Source organism: Egretta garzetta, unplaced genomic scaffold (genome assembly GCF_000687185.1).
Source record: "Egretta garzetta isolate BGI_Z169 unplaced genomic scaffold, ASM68718v1 scaffold94, whole genome shotgun sequence".
Classification (NCBI taxonomy): Eukaryota; Metazoa; Chordata; class Aves; order Pelecaniformes; family Ardeidae; genus Egretta; species Egretta garzetta.
In genome coordinates this window covers 4,427,764-4,450,483 of record NW_009259683.1, presented here as the reverse complement: position 1 = coordinate 4,450,483, position 22,720 = coordinate 4,427,764, and the positions used below count along the sequence as shown (strand labels likewise).

At 43.5% G+C, this 22,720-nt stretch overlaps 1 long non-coding RNA gene across 1 annotated transcript in view; it reads left to right on the top strand.

The window, feature by feature from the left end:
- LOC118452276 overlaps nucleotides 1–22,102 on the top strand; it is a 25,940-nt gene extending 3,838 nt beyond the window's left edge. The window contains exon 2 of the long non-coding RNA XR_004841982.1: nucleotides 17,712–22,102. This is a non-coding gene — a long non-coding RNA (uncharacterized LOC118452276). The remainder of the gene's footprint in view (nucleotides 1–17,711) is intronic.
- Nucleotides 22,103–22,720: the final 618 nt, after the last annotated feature.

Sequence of the window (22,720 nt, the reverse complement as noted above, 5' to 3'; positions counted from 1 at the left end):
ATGACAATAGAAGGGGTGGGGGGGGGGAAATAAAGCCATACATGCAGGACAGAAACTTCCATTATTTCTCAAGAGGAATGTGAGAATTCAACGCTCCAAGGTTAAGCATCAGTACTCTTACAGATTAGGCTTTTTACAAGCGAGATTTTGTTTTATACTGAAACCAATACCAGAGTGTGAAAGTGCAGCTGAAGGCATTAGTCTCCTTAGCGGGGTTGTTAACACCATCCGGGGAGTCTGCTTGTTCCGCCGCATCCCACGTTGACAGCAGAGATTACTCAATGTCTCAGTCACTCCAGCACCGCAGCTCCCCGTGGGGTAGGTTGATGGAAGGGGGCCACCAAGGCACGGGCTGGCGGGAGGAGCACGCATTCAGATGAAATGTCTTGGTACTGCCTGGGGTACCTGTCTGTTCCCATAACGATAATTTCTTCGAGGTTGTAATTAGTGGAGTCATGCCCATTCCAGAAGGGGGGTATGCTGCATGGGGCTGGATTAAGCTGTTGTTGTTCATGCCTTTTTATCCAACATTTTTTGTAACAGGCCTTAGAAAATGTTTATGCTTTAAGATACATAATGCCGACACTTCATCCGAAAGTTATTTCTGTCTAGCTTTAAAGAGGTAGTAAATTTGTAGACACAGATCCCAAATTGTAGTCCAAAAAGTTTAACATCTTTAATTTGAAGGGAGCCACAGTGATTTTTAGGAATGAAGTATTGTGTGAGAACAGCATGCTGCAAATACTTTCTTAGCAGTGTAGTCAATTGTAATTTTAATGGGATCCAGCTTCAAAAAGGATTTTGGACAGAGAAATAGGTTTTTTTGCAAAGAACATTTGAAAATTTTATGTTGTCTGTTTAGGGTTGTGATTTAAGCTTGGGCAAGTTGTGATCGCCTGCTTCGTGTTTGCTCTGCTTATGGAATGCTGTACTTGGGGCAAATGAACATATCCTAGAAGATCTAGGGCAGATAAGTACCTGGTACTGGTACGTACTGTAATTAATTATCAGTAATTCACATTACTGGTGAATGTAGGAGAAATGTAACTTGCTGTAAGCAATTAATCTTCGCATGTAGGAGAGAAAATTGCAGTAGCCTGTCAGTAAAATATGTAGTTCTGAAACGTTTATCGCTATCACATATCATGTTACCCTGCAACTGCTGCCTTTACTGCGTCAGTAGTCCTCGTGTCCCAGGCTAAGAGAAAAAAATCTTTCTTTCTAATCCTGCATAAGCAAGTGTAATTTGGGAAAATATATTCAAAGAATTGAAATGTTGGAAGTAAATGCAAGCTGGAGTTCCGTGAACACTCTAAGGAGGTAAAAGCTGTTACAGTTGCTGATGAGAAACCATCCTCATTCCTTGCTCTCGCACTTCCATTCCCACTCCTGTCACCTGCTCTGGACACTACCACAGCCACCCCATGCCTTGGGTGGGACCTGGACGCTGTGACACAGTGCCCTGCGTCAGGCAAAGGCTGTGCCCCACACCTTGGTTTTTTGCTATGCTGGCCTTACGCAGGAGCGGTTCCTCCATTTGGGTTGCCATATAGCTTCTCGAGCATTCGTGTTAGCACAGGGGACGCGATGAGAACGGCAGGCTGGAGTTAAAGAAAAGCTTTGGCAGCGGTTGAGCTTAAAGTATTTGCAAAAAGACTGATCTTAACCTATCTGACAGAGAACAAACTGTTGGTAAATGCAGTAAAGATTAAGGAAGGTTTAGTCAGTGCCAGGTCTCCGCTTACTCAGATCCTGGCAAAGCTCCCTCCAACTTCTCTCCAAGTAGGACCTGGCTCAGTCAGTTCACGCATACCAGTCGTACATGAAATATGAGTTTGCTTGGAGCCTGGGCTGGAGTGTTTGTTCTGCTCTCTGGCTGAACACACCAGGAGCAGCAAGGGGCATTTCGCGATGATGGTCTGTAAAGAATAGTGTAGCAGTTCGAGCTAAACCAAGAGCAAGCTGTATGCGGAGTCTTCGCTTAACAGCAGGACAGTGCGGAAAACTGTGTATTGCTGCTTGACATGGTAACCTCTCTATCTGTTTTGCTGGAACTCATTACCGGGCATTTTAAGTGCAAATGACAGTGTCTGTAGTTAATACTGCAGCTAGAACTTAAGAGCTGAAATGATAAACATATTATGGAATCTGGAAGGTTGTAGACTTCCCCGGCAGAAAACCTCACGCAAATAATAGACAGATAAGAAAGCTATTCCAGTTAAGGCAAAGGTGACAGAAAAGAAAGAATAACTTTGTTAGGAGTTGGTAGTACTGCCCTCATTAGTCATGCTGCTCACACACGATTTCCCACAGAAGAAAATGCAGGAGTTCCAGGAAAGACTGTTTCCTAACATCCTTTAATTGGAGATGTAATCTGGTTATAGAACTAAAATTTTTAGGGGCACTGCAGCTTTTCTTACATCAAAACTGCATGCGAGACAGCCAATTTTAAGAGAACCTCTGGTTGCTTCAATTTTTGTAAGTATTTACACTTCTACATTGTTAGTCACACCACGTCCCTTTCTGAAGGCCTTTTAGCCTCATCTTACCACTCCATTTTTGTCTCTTCATTGAATTTTCTACAGGTACTGCTGTTAGCCAACGATAAAGAAATCTTTTCAGTCTTTCATTTATTCATTATTCTTCCCATTCTGCAGCTCCTCTAAACCTCTAATGATCCTATTACAGGTTGCTAGCTGGTGTTTAACTCTCTGCTGGGATGTCTGTCCAGATGTTGAGCATTTCCTTCCACACGAGGGCTGCAGGGTACTGCGCTGCCCTCGCAGTGGATCACGGGGTTAAGAGGATAGCAAGCAGAAATATCTGTTCCCGCAGACTCTGGGCTGGAAATGCACTGATAATTTGACCCGGTGTGTTCTGCATTGCCGTCTAACTCCCTGGTTTCTGCAACATGCTTGATCAGAACAAATTAAAATTTGTTCTACAGGGGACATCAACAACCTTCTTTTACTAGGGGTTGTAGTTTCACTCCCGTATGCATAGCCACAGAATTGGCAAGGGATTCCTCCCCAGCTGATTTTCCCTGGAAGATGCTCAGACACCACACTGATAAGCAGCAACATAAAGCCTGAACATGAAGGTGGCCTTTATCTGCAGATTCCCCTAATACATGCAGTGATAAAAGGTGTGTGGCATTTTCACCGCTAGAAGCAACAAACTTACACATTGCAATGACTTTGGGAGTGATTAATTCCTTTCGTCAGCCACTCAGGGCTGTCCTGCAAGAGCAGTATTCTACACGCAGGTTACCACATGTACGTACTTAATTGTAGCATGCCCTTACATGAGTACTTAACTACCTACCCGACTGTCTTCTTTAAATAACTGCTAGCAGTTCAGCACTGATTTCATCCAGAATACTCCTTGGTATTATACCACAGCAAGGAGGAGTTTATATGAATACACTAGATCTATTAGTATATGTATTTTAGTAAGCAGTTTTATATTTTGAGTGACAAATAGCATCTTACCAAAACTATAGCTGGCTGATCATTTTCTTTTGCTTTTCAACGCTGGCATTCTTTTGTATTTTCCAGCTGTGTCTCTTTACAACCTCTTTTTTGTTTAAAGTGTCATAAATATGAAATAGGCAATATATAAGAAATAAAAATAAGAAAGCTACCGAAGTAAAATCATGGGAAGTGTCTTTTTCAATTCGTTCCCTCTGGCTGTTTATGTTTATGCACAGGAAAAGGGACGCTGCTGTGTAGCTGACCGTGGCATTCCTAACTAATACCTAATGTTTTGCCTGGTCATGCAAGGATTTTTGAGAGGAATAATTTGGGCTCATTTTAACGGTAACGGAAATTGAGGGAATCAAGAGGAAGAGGGGTTCCATTGCAAAGTATTTGCTTACATTGCTTGCCTGAGCTGTTAACTTCTCTCCAGGTTCCTGGTTTATGTTATGTTATTACCGTCAGCTTCAGTTTCATGACTTTTGCCTTAAGCAGAATAAGTGATATGATTATGCCTGAAGAGAGCTTGTTCAGGCCACTGCTAAGCACAGGGAGCAAAGGTGAATATGAAGTTTGTTACCACCAAATGGTTTCCCAGTCCAGGCTTTAGAAAGGTACCTAAATGGAAGCAGTGCGAAACCTTCATACCTGAGTACCACAACTGTAGGTGGAAATTTTCTCAAATGAGAATGTCAGATTAGTACTAAAAATAATTAGATACACCAGAAGTGCTTACAGTAGTCCTAAAGCAAACGCCACTTGGCTCTTCAGGTACAGTGCTGTATCTGCAGCTGGGCTCTGCTGAACACATAAATTAATCTTTTCCCCTTGGGTATTTTCTTGTTTTGAGCATATTAATAATGCTAATAAAGCTAAATGTTTGTTGCATAAAACCCATGCTTAGTTTGATATATTAAAAATTAAAGCTTTATATGAGGGGGTTTTGTCTTGGCTATTACACTCTTTACATAGTTTGATGGTATTAAATTAGTATAAGCAAACTTCCATAGGGATTGGGATGGAGACTTCAGTGTAAACATTTCATTTGTCTAGTCACTGGGAAATGAAAAACCATTTTTTAAATAAGTAAAAATCTATACTTGATTATCTCTCATGAATCTTGAGACACTGTGTAGTAACAGGCACTAAACTTTTACAGGAGCTTCTAAACTGCCATGTTTTGATCTTGGAAGACAAGCGTTCAACTTCTTAAGAATAAGAGAGAGATTAATTTCTGTTAGTGGAGGACTTGGAACTAGTGTCAAAAGGGAAATGTTTAAATAGTGACTAATATTTATCCTGTATATTTTGTTTAGAAAATGAGTGGGTTTAGTGATGTGCTTGTTTAGGTCATATGTTTGCTTGGCTAATTGTAAGGAAAAAAATAATCTGTCCTCTGTGCTCATGCTGGATATGACAAGAGATGATAAGCCTGAAATACAGTGTTGAACATTGCAGGTTAGCTATTAAGGGAGAAAAAAAAGAGAGGACAGTGGAACACTGGGATGGAGTGCCTGAGGGGGTGGCAAGGGGGTGACAAAATCTCCCTCATCATAAGGCATAGAAACATGTTAGAAAACATCTGGGAGAAATGGCACAGGTAGCACTGATACCTGAGGCAGGCAGGAGAAAAACCTTCTAAAGTACCTTCTAGTCCTATTTCTCTGTGGTTTTCTGTGCCTGAAAAAATATTATTTGGGCTTTGATTTATCCTGTCTAGATGAAGACATCTTACCAGCGTAGCTAAGGAGCAGTTATTTGATTCCTCCCCTTGGGAGGAGAGTACATTCCGGCATAGAGAAGAGAAGGTTCTAGTGAGACCTTATGGCAGCCGTCCAGTACTTAAAGGGGGCTTACGGGGAAAGATGGGGAAGGACACTTTATCAGGGAATGTAGTGATAGGATGAGAGATAACAGTTTTAAATTGAAAGAAGGTAGATTTAGGTTAGATATTAGGAAGAAATTCTTTATGGTGAGGGTAGTGAGACGCTGGAACAGGTTGTCCAGAGAAGTTGTGGGTGCTCCATCCCTGGGAGTGTTCAAGGATGGGGCTTTGAGCAACCTGGTCTGGTGTAAGGTATCCCTGCCCATGGTGGGGGTGAGGGGTAGAACTAGATGATTTTTAAGGTCCCTTCCAACCCAAACCATTCTATGATTCTATGATTCAATTCTGAATCATCACTTCACTAGTGAGAAATTAACTGCAGCTATGATCCCAATGTCCAAGGTTTTCCATGAAATGCTTATTGCTAGCCAAGAGACACTAAGTTCTTGCCCTTCTATATCCTCTGCACTCCGCAGACCTTCTGCCAAGGAACGTCTTGGCCGGCTTTCTATGTCCCTACCCACTTACTGGCACTTGTCCCACCATGCTCTATATATTATCCTTTCTGAGCATAAAATGCGTATGTCATATCCACTGTGCGTCTTTTTCCGTACTCAGGGTGCAGAAGGTCTCACCCCTGAGACATGTGGGCACTCACGTGAAGTCAGGTGCGGAGCTCAAGCAAATGCCCTCTGCCTGATCCAGGCTCTCGCCATGGAGAGCCAGCTCAGCAGCCTGCACCCTCACCCTGCAGCTGGGATACTGGGAATCCAGGTGTGGGGATGTCCCCGGTCACCTGTGGGCTGGATCAGCAGCTTTCAGCCAGCCGCAGTCTCACCCACAGGGCTAGCAGAGCTCGCTGGAGCTGCCGGGTGGGAGAAGGCAGCAGCCTGGGCAGGATGACAACTAGTAATGGCCACAACGAAGCACACGCTGTTGGCGGTGTTCTCAGCTGAGGCTTGGCTACAGAGGTCAGGAACCGGTGCTTTTTATAACTGCTAATGTTTGGAAAAGAGGATGCTGTGGTGTGAAAAGTACAAACTGTAACAATGGGCTCTTTCTTGTAATGTATTCTCAGCCCTGGAGAACAGTGGGACTGCACACGGTCGTCAGCGTGGGTTGTACAGAATGAATGCTGCCAGTTAGACTTGATTGCCTTTTTGATAGATTTACAAAAGTACTGAATGAAAAGAATGCAGCAGATGCAGAATAATTGGATTTTTAGCAAAGTAGTACAATGTCTCATGAAATCATACTCTTGACATTAATTCAAACTGGTTGGCGCGTGAACACGGTCACATGGACCAAAAATAGGTGGAGGAATTTCAAGCAAAGAATAAAGATAGGCAGCAGCTTGATAAGCTGGGGAAAGGTAGCTGATGAAGTACTGCGGGGATGGGAGTTTCATTTAATATTTTTATTGATCTGGAAGAAGTGCAAACAAGACATTACTGAAAACTCAGGATGGTTTGTGCTATGATGTGCCTCAGTACAGGAGTTTAATCCCTGGAAACGTAATGAGTGTCCATGACAGAAACATCAAGAGAATTTCAATTAGAAAATATAAGATGACAATTCGGCATGTTTTAAGCACATGAAAGGGGGACAAGCCACATACGTACCTGGAGAATCTCTTCTGTCCAGAGTGAGAGGGTTGCTTGCGTTTAAGCCAGGTGTGCCACTATTAAGCAGGGGCTAGAAGCGGGGAAGGAGAACATTGCCGTAGCCTCAGGAGGAATTATGTCTCCACTGCTTGTCAAGAGAAATAGTTGTTACACTTGGAAAGCCTTTTTCACTAATTTTCTGTTGGTTCATCCATCCGCCTAAACAACACCCATCGCTGTGGTAACTCATTGACCCCTTTTGGGAAGCTGTAAGCCGGGAATGGTGCTTCTGCTTCTTGTAGTGATTGTGCCCAGCTGTTCCACAAAGGTGTCATTTGGCTGGTGGTACAAGGCAGCTTTTCTGAAGTCCATTGGGCTTGTTTGGGCTCTTTACAGTAGGTATGACCCCCCAGGGTCAGTTCGCGGTGCCTTCTGGATTGCTTGTGGCAGTCTGAGGTGTGGGGTCCTCAAATGAGAAAGATGGGGTGGGAGTGTAGCTTGCCATTTGGCAGAGGCCATCGGGAGCTAAGCAGTCCCTGGGGGGAAGATACCTCTTCAATGAGAAAGATGTAGGGTGTTTTTTTGTGGGGAGGAAGGGAGTGAAGGTGGAGAAGGTGTCTCCAGATACTCTGCCAGACTCTCTACCACCTACTTGCAGGGAACAGCTTGGCAGGAATCGATCATGATGATTTATGAATGAAATTGTCCCAATTAAACACTAGGTGGCATATTTACTTAAGAGTTCCCAGGGACTGTATTAGGGCATCCTATACTGCCGACACCCATTTGTGCTTGTGCGATGAGTGTAGTTTCATGGGAACATGACCGCCTGATGCCTTTTTTTAACAACAAGTATTCATCTTGTTCTTAAAAAACTTGACACAAAGACACCAATGCTTATTTCAGCCTTGAAGTTACTCTTCAGCTTCAAAGTCACTTCTGTGTTAATACACAGATTATTAAATGCGGTGAGGTAAGGAATAGGTGTATGTAGCAATGATCCTACAGAAAGTCCAGTCTCAGAGGAATTGTGTAAACAGTGAGAGGGGTTAATATGCAAAGATATAGTATGATTTACTTATTTCACCTGTCAGAAAGGCTGAGTGTAGGAATACATAATGAATTTTAAAAAGCAAATGAAGGAAACCTGATGTTTCTCCTTATGTGGATGCAAAGCACAGCTTTGATTTCAGAGCTGGTATTTTAAGGTAATAGCATCCAGTGGTTTGGGCAAAATACTCAAAGGCAGAAAATATCCCTTTATTCTGTGTCTGCGAGACACCTGTTAAGTCAGCCAGGCTGCAGTTTTCCACGTGCTGCTGCTTCTTCATTGGTGAAAGAATAAATACACGTAGCTTACAGAAATGCCCTTTCACGTGCTGCATCCTTGAGAAACTGCAGCGCCGCAGCCATCACCGGGGCAGGGCACTTAGTCCCTACTGAAAAAAATAACACATTTAGTATGTGTGCTCTAAAAATTCTTAATTCTTCCTGTGGATATTTTAAGATGACAGACAGATACTTTGGACTAACTGCAGATACCATGAAGATGAACTTCCCTCGTGCAGGAGATATCCATACTGCAGGTTGCGCAGGTTGTTGCAGCTCTTCTTGGGAGGGAGTTGTAGGTTGCTGACTTGCGTTCATCACCGGCCAGATTTCTGAGATGAATCCCATCATCCGTCAGTCTGCTCTGCTAAAACTCATATATGGACAGAACTGATAATAGCTCTTCCACGTGAGCTCCTACAAAGTGGGCCATATAAAAAGGGAGCTAAATATGTAGGTCTGAACTGGGGTGTGCGCATTATGCCAGTGCTGAGGAGCATGGAAAAGACACCTTGCTACGAGAACAGGATTGTGGGGGCAAATTCTTCCCTTGCCTGGCACTGGCCATGCCCCAGAGATGCCCATCTGCTTCAAGGGGAGAAGAAAGTCCCACACCCCTTGACTTTTCCGTCCCATCCTCACACACAAGAAGCAGGCTGTAGCTATTGCATTATCTGATGCCAGGGGATGTGGTGGGGCAAAAGCTGAACATCGTACAGCTTGCCTTAGGACATCAAAAATGTGTCCAGAGCATCTGTGCTCTGGCATCAGGAGAATCTGGGCAGGTTCGTAGCACAGAGATTAATTTATACCTATTTTCATTTTCAGTAGTATCTTTTGATACCCATATTCTGTAAGGTTTTTTATGTCCGTTATTTTCCCAGGTCTCAGGAAAATACTAGTAGACCAGTGTGTAATTTGGCCAGTGAACAGAGTCTGCTCCCCTGCAGACAGTGGCTGTATCCCTGGCCGTTGCCAGGCTGAATTCACAGGCTGTGTTTTACAGTGTAAGGCTGTGTTTTACAGTACACACAGAAAGACACCTGGGCAACTTTTTCAAGTAAATTAATTCTATTTATTTACATATTTTAGGAAGTAGAGGGAAAAATAATTTCCTTTTATTTCCCTCTTCCCCTCCCTTTAATTTGATTAATCCAATCAGTGCAGTTTCCTAAATCCATCTGGTCTATAATGCATTGCTGAATGTCAGGCCAAGTGAATTTGCAGACAAAGCTTAAGGCACTTCCAGAATGGCTGAAAATGAAGTATACTGGCAGAGATTGGAGTAAAGAGAGTGTGTTTTCAAGGACATTGTTCACATCGTTTGGTTTCTTATAGACCTCAAAGTACTAGGAATTAAGGGAAAGGCTGGATTGTGGTTTCTTTGTGGGCTGGCAGAATCCCAATTTAGTAAAGTCGAGTCATCATTTGATATAACTTCCTTCTTACGAGATGTTGCGTGCAATACAGGATTTGTATAACTTCCACATGATGCTTTGTAGGGAATTTTTCCATGTGCGGTTTTTCAATAACCTCTCAATTCAGTGGCTGAAGTTTCATTCTCCACATGAGTGGCATACAAGCTCTGTATCATCCAGCTGTAGACACTAAATTTAACGAGAAAATGCAAAACCTTCTGTGATTTCCGTTGTCCAATTCCTTATCAAATTTTATGTTGCAAATAAAAAAAAAAAAAAAAGTAAGTAGTTAGGGCACACGTAGCATTTTCTTCCTTTGCAGATAACAGTAATGGACTACCATAAAGGCACGGTACTGCTCCAGCTGAAACGAGAGCAAGCCATGGGTCAAGGCACGTAGGTGTCCCGTTAGAGCTGCCCAGAACTAGAAATGTGGACAAGTGTGTTGTGATAGACGCCACGGAGTGCAGCGCCTTGGGGCTGTGGTGGGCCAGCCTGCGGAAGAGCTCCAGTGCAGGCAGCTCGGGAAGCCCTTTTGGGCGGCTTGCTCAGTGCATCAGCTCACGTGCAGCTCACAGCACGGGCGGGATAGTCCTCTGGCCAGGTCACCTGGAGATCTTGGTGCATACATCTTTCTGGATGACAGTAATGGGGAGATTAAAGCACTGTGAGTTACAAGAGGGATGGAGTTCAGACATGTACCTGCTCAGTGTCTTTTAAGGAGAATTTTGTAATGGGAATAAAGCAGTCCATTTAGTTCAATTTAGTATCTAGACTTCCTACTACACAAGCAGAACATCTCACAACAAAATTCAAGATCAGACTTGGGGATGGAGTACTGTATTGGCTAGGGCCTGAGCTATCTATAGAGTAATAAAAATTCGTATCTTCTCTAACTCAGAAGAACCCTCTTTGGTGCAAACAGATGGGGATGGTGAATTTGATTCTTCTGCAAATTATATTTGAAGTAGAAGATTGCAAATAAAGGGACAGTGACTGAAATGTTAATGCTTTCTCATTTTATTGCCTGTCTATTTTCCTTTTAAAACGTGAGTTCAAATTCTTGAATAAAGGTAAGAATCATGACATTAATAAGAAAAAGGAGATTAAAAATTTCAGCAACCAGCAGCCTTTCTGGTTGTATGTAGATTGAGTTAACAGTTGTGGAGGTTTGCACTCTTAACACCACCTATTTTTATCTTGCCAAGTGTTGCTAAGAGTAAGTTAGTATTTTGAATAGTTATATTTTTATAGACATGTGCAAGAATCCAGGAAGAGTCCCTGAATATTTAATATTCCAATAATCAGATGAAAAAAAAAGTTAATTCAATATCTGATAGCACTTCTGATCCCACATATCATACTCGGAGCTAATTGAGAAAAGAATATGTTCCCATAGGCTTTTGATATTTTTTCTTTCTGTAAAAATGTAGCAGCTAAATTTGTGCATAGAAAATAAGTCTCAATATTCCTATCTTCAAGCTACTTTAAAAATGCAAGTGCTCAAGTTCTGCATCATCCTCAGAAAGACAAACAGATATAAGAGAATTCAGCGACAGTATAATGGAGTATTTATTGCAAACAGGGGAGATGTATTTTTCACAAGACTTCAAATATAAAAATGATACTAAAAATTGGGGGAGGGGGTGTACTTGTCCCTGCAAAACAGAAATTGGCAAAGAGGAAACAGTTCTATAATAACCCATGGGGGACCATGGAGCATTTTGGATTAGCTATGCACCGCAGGTAATCCTAGTTTATCTTTTTATTATTGTTGTTCTGTTCACAGTTCATTGTATTTTATGATGCTATCTATGGCCTTTTGGGGTATAATTACATTTTTTCACTTGATCTGTAATTTGGTAGCTGGAACAAGAAGACAAAAGGTTATTTGGAATCAGACCTGACAGCCAGGAGGCTGAAGTGCTGACATTAGTCTGCCGCCTGACAGGTCTATGCCTCGTGATTCGTCTGTGCGTGTGTTTGTGATATATTTAAAAAGCAAAAAGCCTAGCAGAAAGGATTCTCAGACCACACATAGGTGCAGGCAAAACGCACAGTAATGAGCCTCGAACTGTCTGTTTAATTTTCAGCGGGATGCCTTTTTTTTTTTTTTTGCTTGCTTGCTTTCACTGAACCTAATGAAAACAGTTGTCACGCAGAGTGTCAGAGGATGCCTTTTTTGCTCCCAGAAAGCATGTCATTGCTCTTTGTCCTTCTCAGTTTTCCTTCCATTAGCAGCACATACTCTGTTGAACTTGAATCCGCGTTGGTGAGCTGGTTGTCTGCCTCGCTATTTTCAGGCAGAGCAGTTGGTCCGTCAGTGATCGCATTGCCTGGTGTAGTGAGAACCTGCTGTGGTGTTGTGTTCAGCATTTATCAACTAAAACTGCTGGATGCTCTTCTGCCGTTCACCACTGCAGGGTTAAATGCTGTACCCAGCTGCATTAGCATTAGCGTTTGTATCTCAGCAGCTGGTGAAGTCCTTTCTCCTGGCTTCCACTGGGTCCTTACCTCAGCTTCCATTGCACAGGCAGTTCCATTGCACACATGGCTTTACACGTGGGTGCTTTCTTCCTTCGATTCACAGATACGAAGGCGAAGATGCACAAACAGTGAATTTAGGACAGAAATGCAGATCTGTCTCGTTCAAGAATGATGTGTCAGTGGGGTGGCTGTGGTAATTTAGGGTTGTTTTGTAAATACGTTCTTATGACAGTTTTTTTTTTTGAATAGTAATAACGATGCACAATGTATTTCGTATACCTAACCTCCCTGAGAAGTCACTTTTTAAAGGAGGGGGTCTGGTGGGGGGTGTTAAGGAGGCACATTTGTGCTAGTGGAACTGTCACTGAAGGTCAGGGTTGTGCCTGAGCGTGCGCCCATGACAAGGCAAGACCAGGCCTGGTTTGGCATTGTAGTCAAGGCCAGTGAAGGTGTTGCAGCCAGGGCCCAGGATAAATCCCAAACAGAAAAGTACAACCTCCAGCAGCTTTTCTTTTAATTAACATCTCTTTATTGATCTCAGTGGCAAATGCAGAAAAGACAGCTATTGTGAAGAAACTACAGAGCCACAAGAGACAGAAACAATAGCAGAAATGGCATAAAAAGCATTAAAAAATTTGTTTATTCTTCTCAGTCATCAGCCTTTTTCCTTGAACATTCTTCTGTAGTACAATATCAAAGACAAAATATTTTGCCTTAACCACGTTTTTGCAGATGTCTTGATAGCTGAGAGTATAGGATCTAAAAATTGCAGAATTTTTAATACATCTATATAGCTAATATTAAAACAAATACAGAGCAGGTAGATAGTGCTAGAAATTTCATCAGATTTAGTCTCCAAAGCCTGAACTTCCAAATTCCCCTAATTTTAATGAATCTTCATGCAGATGAGTAGGCAATCATATGATTTGCACCTAAACATAGCAACACAGGCGCCTGGTGAGCCATTAAGGGAATTGACTGTGGGCAGTTAGAGAGAGGCAAAGCCCAGGTTTGGACGTAGCAGCTTTTGGCTCTTGGTTCATCCCTCAGTTCAATAGGTCCCACTACCTCAGCTTTGCAACTGTGAGTAAGATTTCACAGTGTGTGCTTAGGAGAGACTTACTAAGTAGCGTGTCCTTTTCCTAGTTAAACACTTTAGAGCTTTCTCATCTATGACTTTGCTAACCCCTCATTGGTGTACCTCCAGTAATGGTGCTTCAAGCTTTACCTTCCTTAGCTTTGGGCCCTTCGGTTCAGTCTAATTTTTTGCTCTTACTGGGCTTTACTTTTTCTCTCAAAATCAAGCTTGAGAACTTTTGGTGGTTTAATAAAGGAGTCCAGGGAACTTGTTCTGGCAAAGGAGACTGTCCAAGCCAGAAACTGAGGAGAGAGGTTTTAAAATACAGCCTCTAAAAAAATTTTAAAAGTTCACATGGTTAAATTCCACATCTTCTCAAGCAGACACTCCAGAACAAAGAAGTATTGCTGAATTTGACTGTGGTATGTGTCCCACCTCAGTAATCAATTTTGTCTCTATATTAAATCTGTGTCACTGACTTTCTAAAAATGCAGGTGCTGTGCTGTCACTTCAGGAGAGGTTCTGCTGCTCTGTTCAAAGGGAGCAGCAATAAGATTTAATGTTGTCTTTCAATACTACAGTCACCTCCGGCTGCACTTCAGCCTCTTCCACTGGGCAAGAGGGATAGGAGAGGCAGTGGTTTGCAACTGGTCTATCTGCACTTCCAAGCTGGTGAGCAACAGGAACATGCAACTAGCAGGTGTTTAGAAAGCCCCAGATATTAACTGTTACAGAGAGTCACCACCAATTTGCCCCAGAGTAAGTGATGTTGAGTTACTGCCATTGCCACACTTCAGCAGAGGGGAAAACTCCAGCAACAGGCCATTGCTGACAGAAGAAGAAATTCAAGTACCTGGACCTTGGGAAGAGGCACAACCCCGAGCTCTGTCATAGAATCATAGAATCGCTTTGGTTGGAAAAGACCTTTAAGATCATCGAGTCCAACCTTTAACCTAACCCTGCCATCCCACCACTAAACCATGTCCCTAAGCACCTCATCTATCCTTCTTTTAAATACCTCCAAGGATGGGGACTCTACCATCTCCCTGGGCAGCCCATTCCAGAGCCTGACAACCCTTTCAGTGAAGAAGTTTTTCCTAATATCTAACCTAAACCTGCCCTGGCGTAGCTTCAAACCATTCCCCCTCGTCCTATCATCTGTTACCAGGGAGAAGAGGCCGACCCCCACCTCACTACAGCCTCCTTTCAGGTAGTTGTAGAGGGCGATCAGGTCTCCCCTCAGCCTCCTCTTCTCCAGACTAAACAACCCCAGTTCCCTCAGCCGTTCCTCGTATGACTTGTGCTCCAGACCCCTCACCAGCTTGGTTGCTCTCCTCTGGACATGCTCCAGCAATGCAACATCCTTCTTGTAGTGAGGGGCCCAAAACTGAACACAGTATTCGAGGTGCGGCCTCACCAGCACCGAGTACAGGGGCACGATGACTTCCCTTGTCCTGCTGGTCACACTATTCCTGATACAGGCCAGGATGCCATTGGCCTTCTTGGCCACCTGGGCACACTGCTGGCTCATATTCAGCCGGCTGTCAACCAGTACCCCCAGGTCTTTTTCCGCCAGGCAGCTTTCCAGCCACTCTTCCCCAAGCCTGTAGCGCTGCATGGGGTTGTTGTGACCAAAGTGCAGGACCCGGCACTTGGCCTTATTGAACCTCATGCAGTTGGCCTTGTCTCATCGATCCAGCCTGTCCAGGTCTCTCTGCAGAGCCCTCCTCCCCTCAAGCAGATCAACACTACCACCCAGTTTGGTGTCGTCTGCAAATTTGCTGAGGGCACACTCAATCCCCTCATCCAGGTCATTGATAAAGATATTAAACAAGACTGGCCCTAGAACTGAGCCCTGGGGGACACCACTTGTGACTGGCCACCAACTGGATTTAGTTCCATTCACCACCACTCTCTGGGCTCGGCCACCCAGCCAGTTTTTAACCCAGCGAAGAGTATATCCATCTAGGCCATGAGCCGCCAGCTTCTCCAGGAGAATGCTATGGGAGACTGTGTCGAAGGCTTTGCTGAAGTCCAGGTATACAACATCCACAGCCTTTCCCTCATCTACCATGCGGGTCACCTGGTCGTAGAAGGAAATCAGGTTGGTTAGGCAAGACCTTCCCTTCATGAACCCATGCTGACTGGGCCTGATCCCCTGATTGTCCTCCATGTGCCTCGTGAGCACACTCAAGATGAACCTCTCCATAACCTTCCCCGGTACTGAGGTCAGGCTGACTGGTCTGTAGTTCCCCGGATCCTCCTTCCGGCCCTTCTACTGTCCTACTGTTCCATCCTTTGCTTGTCCATGGGATGACCAAACTTGATAAAAATCATAGCCGTGTTGTGGTGTCTATCTTAATCCCAGAGAAGGAAGACAGGGTAGCACCAGCTCTTACTTATACCTCTTCCTATTGGATATTTGCAAATCTTTCCCACCGTTTGGATACCACCCTGAAGGGCAGGAGGTTTGCCTTAGTCCCTATTCTGCAACATGAATCTCTCACACAGGATGAAATGACAAATAATTTTGGCAAGAATGGGACTTGAGGTTTATCCAGATTCTGTTGCAAAAAGAAGCACATGATAAGAAATGTGGCTTCCTATTGCTGCTACTACGGAACAGAGCATTAATAATTTCTTCTGACCAGTGACATCACTTCCAGAGAAGCAATGAGGGAAGAAGTAAACATCAAAAATGTGAAATAAAAATCCGTGCATTGGCAGATCTTAGTTCCTCATTTTCTCTTTTCATTTAAACAATGTAGACACATTTCTAAACAAAATATCAATGATCAAAGTTGTGAATCATTGAGGGATTTACAGAAGTTGCCTTCTTATCTGTCTTTAGTCTTAAGTGACGTTGAAGGCACAGCAAGAAGTGGAAAGAAGTCTTCCAAACTCAGAACAAAATGGCCATGTCCTACAGATATATACATAATATATAATAAAGGGTTGGATCCAGCTAATAATGTAACACTAAGCTACAGTATTCCTCTTCAGGTACAGCCCTTTTAAAATATCTGAGAATGGTAATAAATGCTGTGCTTACCATCATTTGAAGGAACAAGGTTATGAAGAAATAAAACTAGTTATTTTCATCCCCAAATGTGTAACATAACTGTTACATGAATATTGAATATTACTAATATGTGAATGTGAAAATTACATGAAACAAAACAAGTTCTGGATTATGAAACTATTGGATCTGGTCCTCCAACAGCTTGCATCAGTTTGAAGCTGGTGTAGGATCTTCTGCCTGCCAAAAACAGGCATTGCAGAATTGGAAGCATTATTTTTATGGTCATGGTAAATATATATATACAATTTTTTTCTTCTTACAATAATTTTTAAGGAATTCTATGTCCATAACATTTCTCTTTTTTCTAGATAAACAACCCTTTTTTTTTCATGTGTGTTGATGTACACAGATACTCAGGAAAAAAAGCCTTGGTGCTGTCATCATTGCCCCTTTTTAACTTCCCCAGCAAGGTCATCCAGACTGGTTGTGCAACGCCCTCATTGGGGAGTATTTTAATATTTTACATTAGGTGTATTGCTTTTCCAGCTTATCCCTTATTAGCAAAGGAAACCGTGGACATCACGCTGTGATGGCCATAGCAGAATGAATCAGGGCAACATCAGAACAGACAGTCTCTACAAGGTTGCTCAGCCCTCATGGGCCAGCCCTTGCTCTACCTTCTTTCAGATGTCAAAGTAGAAATGGGTGGTCTCCTGAGAATCTGGAGAGAAGAATGCCCAGGGAGGGTATAAGAAAGGCTGTTTTCCCCACTATGTTATTGGTTCTCCTTCCCTGAAGGTGAGGCTCATGAGGAGGCATGCCCAGCTGCCCCCATGCTCTTCTGTTTGTAGCTTTTTTGGAAGAGGAGCGTGGAAGGGAGAGGAGGGGGATTGGTGACAGCAGGGATCCGGAGGGAAAAAGGCAGTTCAGAACTGCTCTGTGAAAAAAAAATAAATGCACCTGTTCTCTGAGAGCCAAAAAGGTGGGCGTGGCTGGGAACACAGCATGCTTTTTGTTTCTCCTCAGCCCTCCTCACTCACTGGCAGCAACCAAACATGTCGAGCCCCAGCATTTCAGGTCTCACAGGCAGGGTCCTACATTGGGATTCTGCTTGCAAAGATCTCAGGTGTTGCTCTGAGAAATTACATTGACAACTTTTTCCCCAGTCTTCTGTGAAAAAGTGCAGCAAAGGTTGCGAATTCAGTTGCTAAATAAAATCATCCCTCAAAAGCATCCCTCAGTAGGGATTTTGCCTTAACTCTCTTTAAGAATTTAAAAAGAAGAATCTTGGTTAAAATGTCACTTGAGAAGCCAACAGACCTGTCTCCAATCTGATGCACTGGAATATCTCCCCCTCACCCTGTGGTTTTCCTTCAATCATTTTTTTTTTTTCTTTTATTTAAGCTATCATCCTGAAAACCACCCTATGCCACCTGTATTTTTCCTCATTATTTCCCCTCTTGCCTTCCCAGGACAAGAAAAAGTCTTTCTTTTGGCTTTTTCCCACTTTATGCTTCAGAAACCCCAACACAAATACCCCGGGTTCTACCTATGGAGCATCGGCACAACAAAGGAAAACAGTCACCTTCTGCCGCAGCACAGAAGATGCAAGAAGGACCAGCAGCAAAGGGGTTAAGGGGAGCCCCATAGCAAAGATATGCAATGCCTTGAAATTTTAAGCACTAAAATTTGTGAATACATAAAAGAATAAATCTTTGCAGTTCCAGATATTTCTGGTTGACATAAAACACTTGGAGCCAGTTATGTAGGGGGAGTTGCTGTGAACACTGGAATCGGTGATGCCTGGTTCCCTATGGATTTGTGCTCTCTCTTTCTGCACACTTTAATCCCACTTCACTAAGCCCAGCCATCCCTCCAGACCTTACACACATCTCTCCCATGCCCCCATTCCTTCTACCCTCTTCTCCCCTCGATATTTTCCCAGTACCTGCAAAGGAGGCAGCAGGCATTGAAGCTCTGCACCGGGCTGCCAGGCCAGCCAGGAGAGAGCGTGGGAGCTCAGACCATGGGCTACATCTCTCACCTTGGTCCTGCTACCAAATTTCATGAAACTCAGATGTTTGCTGCTCCATCAACTTCAGCTAGAATTAGCCAGCTGGTTCAAAAGGTACTCAGGGCAGGTGGCAAGACAGATTGACACACGCTGCAATCACGTTTCCGTAGGCAACCAGGCTAATTTGAGAGTGATACTACTCTTTATTTTTAATAATATATTTTTTTAAGCTCCATAGGTACGGTTTCCAGGCATGGTTTTTACCTCCCTGTAAGTGTAAATGTAAGATCCACCTCTTTTTTTTCTCCCCCACGTTTGTAAAGGTACCTCTTTGAAAAATACTTGGCTGCAGGGGCTCCAATGGTTTCCACCAGCGCCATGCAGACTGCTTCTGGGTGTTTTACAGAGAGCTAGTCTGGTACTCACAACTTGCCGACTTACTATACTCCACATATTGGCTTCAGGTGACTTTAAAAAAAGAAAAAAAAAATCCAAATTTTGCCACAGCTGTAGCTGGCTGCGGTTTCCTCTACTGGGTGGCTGCTGGGAGATGTGTCTGTGGGTGAGCTGAGCACCTCACCGACAACATCTGAGCCCTGCTCATTTGAAACTGTGAGGTGGGTGACTCCGGCCTCTCCAGAAAGCAGCTGGTGTTTTTGTATGGGATGGAGGAAAAAGAGGTTTCACTATAGCTGTTCTTCATGCTCTTGAGTTAACATGTGGCTCCCAGTCTTCTCCTCCCTTTTCAGATGGACTAAAGGGAGGAGAGCAATTGCTGCTGTCTTTAGATCCTGGGAATAGCAGCTCTGGAAGTGGCAAAGTGCCCTTATCTCTGCCTACAGAGGATAAAACAGAGGGAATCTCTGACCTTGTCCTCTTCTGAGATCCCTGAGAAACTGCCCATTTTTACCTCCATCCCTTAAAATGAAGGCCCTGGGCAGTGGGCAAGGGGAATTTAGGTCCCTGAATGAGGAGCACAGAATGTGTCCTTGCTGCAATGGCAAGAAGGGCCTCCAGACTGAGTCTGGTCTGAGTGGGTCTGGTCTGTGTACTTGAGCAGACACTGTATCATTCAGGACAATCCGTTTTCAACCGGTTTGCAACATCTAGTTCCCCTCACTGAGCTCGGAGCTATGTGTGCTCAGCAATACTAAAAAATTATCTCACAAAAACACACTTCAGGCGGCCTCCTCTAGTTTGGTTTGGTTTAAATCTCCAAGCTGGCAACTTCTAAAACATGTTCCCTGTTTTTTCTGACTGCTCCAATTCCAAGAGAGATTGAGTTTCCTTCGCTTCTTTAATGAGACTGTTCCCAGTGAGTTACTGTCTTGGTTGCACAGAGGGATAAATGCCTGATTTTCTCATTTGAAAAAGCCCCCCCCTCCCCCCCCCAAAATGTGTCTGCTCAGCCTCAGCCATTTGGCCTGGGAGGTTTCCACATCATATGTCAAGCTGGTTTTTCTTCTCTGACTGCAGAAAACTGCTCAGATGAGGTTGCGGGGAAGTACAAAGTTTTGACAGCACATAGAAGATTCCAGCTAATTGAGTTCATTGGGAATTTTTCTACACCGCATTTTTTCTGATGAAAAATGCCAACTCCTTGTGGAGGAGGGTCAGCTCCAACAAATGACTCACTTTAATGGAGACAGCCTGAAGTAGCCCGAGGTAGAAGTGGCCAGGGTCAGGCTGATGCCCAATGGGGTGATACTGTACCCCACGACCCTCTCCCTTATAGGGCTTAAAAATTCTATGTCTGAGGTCTCATCATTGCCCTGCTGACAGCAAACAATTGTGAAAATCCATTAATGTCTCATGCTCTTCCCATGACTGACCCATCCATGAAGTCGTCACCTGCTCCTTGCTGACAGTCGCTGTGCTGGCTCGTGCTTCAGTTTTTAAGCTTTGGTCCAGTCTGGGTGATTAACTGTGTTGGGGTCACTGGGGTTCCCCAGTTCACATTTTTAGCTTGGGAAAGGTTTTCACATTGCTGCAGGAGTCCGAAGAAATTAGGGAAAAGAGTCAACACGAAAAGAGCTTTGAAGGCGCAAAGTTAAGCATTTGGAAGTTAGGGAATGCCAAACGGAGGGTCGCCAGTACAACCCCAGCTGTACGCTTACATGATGGTGCTGGTTTTAGTTACAGGATCCCATTTCTTTCCTGTGGGGCTCCTTCCTCGCTCAATGCACTGGAGAAACTTTGCTCAGCTGAAGAAGCATGGTTATATAGTTAAACATGCTGTTGTCCACGGTTTGGATTCAAGTGGTTTAAAAACAAGAAGAAATTCCAAATTTTGCCTTCCCCTGAATGCCACAGCTATAGCTGACTACAGTTTCTACTATTTCCACTTCTTGACGACTGTTAAGTCCTGGCTGTGGGTGAGTGGGTGGCTGTGCGTGAGCAGCTTTGCTTTGCTATTTATGGAAGTGAAAGGCATGTGATGGGAAAAAATAAAAAAGTCTACTGCAATGATGAAACTGGTTGAAAGTTGCACAATGGGCTGGATTACATCCCTGCCCAGAGCCCTCATTTCATGTTGGCAAGTAGCTCAAACATGTTCAGGGGCTAATGAGGCTACTTCTGCTACTGAGTGCACAAATTAGATTCTGCAGAAGTATTGAGTAAATGCAGGTGAAACTAATGGGATCTGTTATCTGAATATAGAAAATAATATACGCTATTAAATGTTATTAAAAAAAATGCAAGCTGTGACTCCAATTAGGTGCCAAAAAGGAGAAAGAATATAACGAGTCAGCCTCTTGTCAGTGAAATGGGAATAATACCAGCCTTTTGATGAAAATTGTTGTGCGGCATCCAGACTGCACAGCTTCCCAATTCCCCGGCGAGCCAGGGGGTGAGGGAGGGACATTAACATTCAGGATTGAGAAGAGAGTTTGAGAGGGAAGTGAACTGGCTTGGAGAAAAATAGTCTGCGCTCATGTAAACACAGTCAGCATCATAAGACTTCAAGGGTCAGAGCTCAGCTTGAATTAAGACAGATCTCTCTTCTTTAATATTTAGCGTTGGGAGGATGAAAGAAGTATTGCCCTAGAAAAATCAGTTTTAAAATTCTGCTGGATGCTGGGGTTTTACTTTAGAAGTAAATAGGGACGTTCTTTTCTTTTCTTTGCACTTCAAAGATTTACATGCATGACAGTGAGTAATCAGCTGTTTGCTGAGTGCAAGTCAGCGTGATGGAAAAATAGCCACCAGTTTGTTCCATAAAGTCATGGGAAGAAACAAATAAAACAAATTACACGGGGAGGGAGCGTTTGCTTTTTTTAAGAGCACAATGTGGCTGAATTGAGCGTTTCTTACCACTAAGGGTAAGGCAGCAGTCTGCCAGCTTTGTGGTTGTTAGAAGCAAAATTTTTAGTCACAATATTGTAATAGAAAGAAAGGAAAATGCATCAGACAGCTTTTTCAGAAAATGCGTCGGGGGCTTTCTCCCTAGACCACGCTCACTCCCTCGGTTGTCACTTGCTTTCCGTCACCCAGAAGCAAGTATCTGCTCATCTCACAGATATCCTGAGGATTACTATTAATATTTTTTCTTATTATTAATATCTGTTTTCTACAAAAGCACTGACGTGTACTAGGTACTTTACAGACAAATAAGGAAGCGAGTTACTTTTCCTAGAAACTTGCAGTCGACAGGGGTTTGCCTGAAGTAGCGTGAAATGAATCTCTCTGGGCTGTACTTATTTATCTATTACTTGTAATGATTTATCTTGCATGCCTGGCCGTGACAGCTCTTGTTTTACAAAAACTAGACGCATGGTAGGTGATCCACAGCAGAATCTAAGCATGACCTGCAGCTGGAATGATATTTTAAGGAAAAAAAAAAAAAAAGATATCACAGAAGAGATTCACAGATCAATTTTGCCTGGTTCTTTTTCTTCCAGTTCACCGTCCCAAATCTAGCCATGTCAGAAACTCAGCCGAGTAGATGTTTGAGTAGCCTGCCAATTTTGTATTGTAGAAGGAAATGGGAGAAGCGAAGTTCCCGGTGCTGATGGAGAACCACTGGGGAGCAGTGAATTGCAGGGAGCTCAGCACAGATGAGTCCTGTCCCCACCAAGGAGGCTGGCGGATACAACCCGTGCCGTGCAGAGCCTCCAGTGGGTGCTCCAGGTTTGATCTTAAACAATTGGCATGGAAGCGCCTTCACCCTCAAGGTGGTAAAGCAAGGAAGTCTCTTGCAAAGTCTACATGAGAGAAAAAAAATTCACATCCTCATTGGCATTTTAAATGAGGTGAGGCACTACTCTTCCCTGATGGCTGAGAAGGGATGCCAGGCTCTAATAAATTCTGCTAATTGCTGGTATCCTTTGGTAGACAGCTCAGGTTCTTATTTACCGAACACACTTGCTGACAGTAAATGTACACAGCTGCTCAAGATAGAAAGCTATTTTAATAGTATACTTCCTAGCACAATCTTTTTTTCAACAATAACATTTGAAAGATACA